Genomic DNA, 6,512 nt, shown 5'->3' on the forward strand with positions numbered 1-6,512 from the left:
GTGATTGTTGAAGGAAGATTTCCAATTGTGTTGATAATTTCCAGCCTGCATGCGATATGCTAAATGAAATTGGTTGCCATGCAAACTATGATTTTTGATGAGTTTTTTTTTTTGCTCTCTATTTTTGTTATTCCTCTGCACTTCTTTGCAGAAATCATCTCAGACAGTGCACCTTCATTGGTAAATTGGTAATAGTCTTGGCTGAAACAGTCACATAACACTTGAGCCAGAAGCCCTCAAAATGCTCAATGACAATTTCAGTGATGTTGTTCATTTCCCTCCTATATATTCTCATCGCTCCCCCCTCTGCTTAGTTTTATCTTCTCCTGTGCTCATTCCTCCAACCCTCCAGCCCTCCATCCATCCTCCCTCCCATATCTTTTACCCTCTCACATCCTCTGTATATGTAAATATGTCCGCATTACACTAATTGGCTCCAGGAGGTTTGAATATTTCACACGGGCCGTCTTCACCGCACAGTCGGGATAGTATGGGCTGTGGCATAACATCGCTCAAGCGAACGTGCTAATGGAAATCACACAAGCACACATACTGACGGTATGAATGAGTGAACAAGGGTCATGTAATTTACACACTGTGTCAGTTATGGGATGGTGTGGGGTTAGGGTGTGTTCACGTATGTATGTGTATGTGTGTCAGACCACTCTGCATCAGAATGAATTATGCAGTCATTATTCATGGATGCATAGAGGAGATGCTCTCTGAATTCTATGTGTGTACATGGGGTGTGGTCTTGCAGATTTTCCTTTCAGATTGACCTCTTGTGAGAATTTCTGGTGTGAGAATGAAAATGCAAATAGCACACAACTGATCCACTGCCTCTTTGTGACGGTTAAATATTTCTGACCTCTAACGTAGGGGTGTAGGTTGGCTATGTTTCCCCTTAACAGCTGAGGTGTGTGTCCAATAGCCAACTCTTGAGTCCAATCACTTGCTTTTCTCCATTGCTTTCGACTGTGTTTCATAGTTTAAAGTTTGCACGGTTGTAATGGAGATTTGCAGATATGTGAACTCAGCAGCCGTCGTTGCTGAATTTACTTTCACTTTCAGGATTTTGTCCATGTTGATTAAAAGCTCCTGAAAATCTTGTACTGCAAGCAGACCCAATTGTTTTCAAACTACAGCACTGTTTTCAAGGTCAGTGAGCTTAGTGAGTTTAAATGGAGAGCTTTTCATTCTTAACATTCAGTATGTGTGATTTTTCAGTATGTAAGTCGTTACAGTAGTTTTCTTTTGAAATGAATTTCCCATAAGAGTTAGTGAAGAGCAACACCTCTAACCTGGTCGGTCACGCGTTGTTACGAAAACAATTGATCATGTTCATAGATAGGAAACCATTAAGAATTCCTACAAAACAAAGAAAAAATTATTTATTTATTTATTTAACTGTTTTATTGTGTTTTCTGTATTATTTCCTTACATTATGTTAACATATGTACACTACCATATAACTTTAGAGTACCCCAGAGTACACAGAGTACCCCAGAAATTCTCACAAATACTGTATTACAGAGGACATGACCTCATGACCTTGGTAACCACATATGGCCCCTTTGTGTCAAAAAGTAAAAAAACGGTGTAAAAAGACCAAAGAGAAACATGGATTTAAGAGCAGAGGCTAACAGAGGGTATGACGTCTTGCTCTTCATCGACCTTCATCAGATTAATATGCATCTGTAGTCTGTAAACATGTAGATGAAGATATATGAAGGAAGGATTGACCTTCATCTTCCCCGCGGCTCCTGTTAAGTCATAAACAGTTGGACACTCTGGCTAACGGGGCGTATCCACTCACGCCCACTACACCATCCTGCCAGTCTCCCTGTGTATGTGCGATTGCCGGTGTGTGTATTTGTGTGTTTTTCCATAGCTCGGTCGAGGGGCGTAGTCCTCAATAATGAATCACTTGTGTTCTTCTTTCATCTTTTCTCTCCTCCATCTTTTTCTTGTCCATCACTCACTACATTCATCTTTCGTGTCGCTCTTTCTTTTTTCCAAGCCGAGTCCCTCTCTAAATCAGCATGCCCGTAAAAGTCTCTGCTCTTGCTGTCTTCCCATGTCTTTTTTCACCCCATCAGCCGAATGCCAGTAAGACATTTCAACATTTTAATGATCTGAATTCAGAGCATGGCTCATTTACTGCTGAATATCTTCTTATTTACTCCCAACAGCTGCTCTGCAACAGATTTTTTTTAATGTTTGATCACACACCATAATTTTGCTTGAGGGAGTGTTTGAACATTATTTAGACCTACAAAATTTTGTTTTTAATTCCAGTTGTCTAAAATAATGCATGTGACATCCAGAATAATTCAATTTGAGGAATGAAGCGGCCATATATCTTTAAGTTTTGGATTTGAATATTGGAATATCAAGTAAACATCATGAAGCTTCAACGATGAGTTAACACAAACCGAGTCCGAATTTATGAGCCACTACAGTGTGGAATAAGATGATTTTAACACAAACAGTAAAGGGGAAACGAGTGAAAGAGATGACAGATGAACTGAAACCTCACACGACTTTATCCCAAACAAGCAATAATCCACATGTCCTGCCTCGCTCTGATATTTTCCACCAGGGTCACCAGAGTGGAAAAGAGATGAGTAGGATTGGGGGATTAGAGCTGATCCATGCAAATTAAAAGATCATAGAGGCAACCTCACAAGGCCTCATGAGTAGGATGCCCTTTGCGTGAATCTGCATGTGTTTGTGTGTATTTACAAGTGTCTGTTTGCGAGAGCTTGTAACCACCCTCGACACTTCATTCTTCCTGCACAGGTGTTTTTTTTTGGTTTTTTTTCACTGTGCTTTATGGATTTGTGTTGACATTACCATTAATCTTCATAGGATGAACAAAGTGATGCCTGTTTTTTCAACTGAAACATAAATGTACATTCTCCCTTGAAGTATCTGTGGTCACCCATGTGAAATCCTGATTAATCTCAGAGATCAGTGCATAATATCTTTGGGACAGCGTTTTTACCTACAGGATTATTAGAAAACTCACCATTAGCACCAATGTTGCAGTAAGCATAATGTCCACTGACCTAGAAAGCCTGGATTTCTGTTGCCTGTTGTAATCTGGCCTGACGCACTGAAAATCAGACCTATTTTGTTGAAGGTTTGCATCAGTTTTCCTCGGAGCTAAGCTAAGCTAACATAATGAAAGTTGACCCTAAAGTTGGCCCTGTGTTACTGAATGACCAAAGAAAACAACAGAAAAGTGTCCGTATTGCTCTCTGTTTAAGCAGCGACACACAACAATGTTTTATAATGTTAATATATCAAATGACAGTTTGAAAACGAGAAGTTATGAACAACAGAGAATACCTGAACCTGAATTTGCAACTCCCTTCTGCTTTACTGAGCTTCATAGTGGGTTTCGGCTCACAACTTCACTGCTCAGTTCACTCTCACTGTTCTCATAGGCGGCTGAAAGAATAGTCTCCTCCAACTCCTGAATGAATGATGTGTGAATGGGTGCATGAGGACGCTTTGAGTGGTCAAAGTGACTAGAAAGGCGCTATACAAATACAGACCATTTACCATTTAACATAGTCATATTTGTCTGCAGCAGGCAGAAAAAGCTCTAAATCTGACCGTCAACTACCTGCTCCACACCAAACAACAGACAGACTGAATATTTATGTTGCTCCATAATTGCTCGATGTGTAAATAAGCAAACCTTTGTCAACAAGTTTGACAAAACAACTAAAAAGTCAGTTATTGTAAAGACAAAATTTACAAAAAGTGTTTTGACGAGTCACTTGGCAGATCTGATTTTGGTAGATCCCAAATTTTGGTAGATTTTAATGCTGACTCACTGAGCTATACTAATGATATGTGTGCTTGCGTGTGTATTTATCTGTGTAGCTGTATTGACCTCAATCAGAACAATCAATACATGGTTTATTACATTTCAGAAGAAATACAACTATGTAATCACTTGGAAACTCACTGAGCCGTTTTAGCATTAATTTTCTCATCAAGTCTGCAAGAACAGTAATAAGTGTGTTTCACAAAATGTTGAACTATTCCTTTAAATGAAGGTCGTAAGTCCTTACTGGGCAGTTTGGATTCCTGACGTTTCGAAAAAATGCTGTTCTGATACAACTGAGTCCGGAGACAATACACTCCGTCCTCATTTAACCCCCCAGAGGCTAACTGTATCTAATTGTGTGTGTGTGTGTGTGTGTGTGTCTGTGTGGCTTTGAAGTCAGTCCAGGGCAGTTCAAAGGAACTAGCAGGACAAAGATATATGGCTGATGTCACAAATTGTGTATTACTCTAACAGAGAGAGTGTGTGTGTGTGTGTGTGTGTGTTGTTATGGGTGTGATTTAAGGATACGCTCTCAGTACCCTCCTACTTCCTGGAACATCATGTAACTTCATTACCATGCTCTCATTAGATACTCATTTAGACCAATCAGATTGCTCTGTAATTTAATTATTCCGTATAAATTACGATAGAAATCCATTATTACTGCAAACATTCAGCTAATCAGAACAGGGACGCACCACCTGCTGTGTGTTGTTGGTTAGGACATTAGAAATGGTCTTCACTTCTTTACTGAGCTCGTTTTATTGTATTTCAGTGAAAGATAAAGACAACGCTCTATATAACTATTGTTTTGTCTAGTGTGTGTGTTAGACCGTAGGATGTGTGCGGTCTATTGTATGTGCCTCCCAATAAATAACCAGCTCCTGCAAAGTGAGAGCTGACGCAGGCACCTTGACCCAACGCTAACTCAGCACACAGCAGCCAAGTTGTGTGGTGTGCTGGGAGTTACTCTAACTCAGCTTTGATGCTGTGTGTGCGTTCTTGGTTTTTTTTAGATTTTTTTTTTATTATTATTTTTGTCTCTACCTGATAGCAGGAACTTTTAACCTCCTCAGAGACGGAGAGAACAAGAGAGTTGAGTTTGAGGAGCAGAAATGATTTGGAAATTTGGCGAATGCTTGTTTATGGAGTGATTTACTAAGCGAGAGAGCGTAAATGAAGGAGATAAATCATAAAGGAAGCTATACACTCCAAAGAGATGATTGTGGGAATAAATTAATGAATGAATATATATATATATGCATATTTGTTAAATGAGCTATATACGATAAATTCAAAATCCATTTCAGCCCAAAACAAACTGTTCACTCTGTGCCGCTCAGTCTACCAAATAACCAACACTGTTAAATTCCAGTATTGTATAAATCCTTAAACCTGAGTGAAGATTAGAAGATGTTCTGGTTGCTGAGTATCTCCCGGAGCCCCAGGTCCACCTGGTGCAGCAGCCTGAACATCTCGCATTGAGTGGGCAAGACAGGCGTCCAACCCTCTAAGCACTTTGTAAGTTCTGTTTTACTTACTTTCTCCACCCTGGCCACACGGAGCTGGTTAGCCCAGCCGCCGCTCTCCTCTCCCTCCTCTTCCTCACACCCCTCCACGGCTACAAACGTGACGGTTTCTCTGCCCTGTTTTTGTATGAAACGCTACTGTGCTACTTTGTTAGCTCCTCTGTTAGCTCACTCACTAGGCCGAGTCTGTCTCTGTGCTGCGGCTCTGTGTGCGTGCTGTGAAGTTAACCCTACAACTCAGGGACTTACATGCACTAACATGCACCTGTGTTGTTTATGGTACAACTCGGATGCACTAACATGTATACCCGATGTACACACACATGCACGCGTGGCTGAGAAAACAAAAGACAAAGAAGCTCAGATTGCAATACATATAGAGAGAGTATGGCTTCATTATCTGCTCATGTCGCCATTACTCCACTGTATCTTTACATAGCAAATAGTTGTTTGCTGCTATATTAATGTTCTGAATGTTCTACGGAGAACCTTTAAAAGGTGAGAGGGGTTTTATTTAATCATTTCTGCATGAGATCTTAGCCCAGTAATCACAAACCATAACTCAGTGCCATTTTCCATGTATTATCTTTACATTTTGTTAATGTAAAATACAAATGAGGTTAAAAGCTCAGGTGTATCAAGCATCCTGAGATTTATTACTACTGCCAGTATGAAGGTAATAGACAGTGAATATACATGGATGTACAGAAGCATCTGTATCATTCAGTACCATCTGAAGCATTATCCAGTGTTTTTTTAGACTTAGAGCTTGAGGTGATGCCTATATTTGCCTCACCCTTTGAAAAAATGTTAATTGACAGAATAAATTGTATAACATCAAATTATGAAAATCTGCAGCTGAAGGTTTAGTTTTAAATGCATCCTTTTTCTAACACTGCATGTAAGTTCTGTTTACATGGATGCAATTAGAGTGTGTTAGACTGTTTTTCTGCATCACAAAAGCTTCAGTAGCTTCAAAGTGCCAAAATGACACATCTCTTTAGAATTCAAACCTTCTTCCAACAAGCCTAATTTATTTATTACTCAGACAGCAGAGTAATGTCACAGTCCTTGATATTAATTATCTTGATTGCAACATAAATTCCTCACATAACAAGATCCTTAAATCAGACATAGGT

The sequence above is a fragment of the Pempheris klunzingeri genome, chromosome 4 (genome assembly GCF_042242105.1).
Source record: "Pempheris klunzingeri isolate RE-2024b chromosome 4, fPemKlu1.hap1, whole genome shotgun sequence".
Lineage (NCBI taxonomy): Eukaryota > Metazoa > Chordata > Actinopteri > Acropomatiformes > Pempheridae > Pempheris > Pempheris klunzingeri.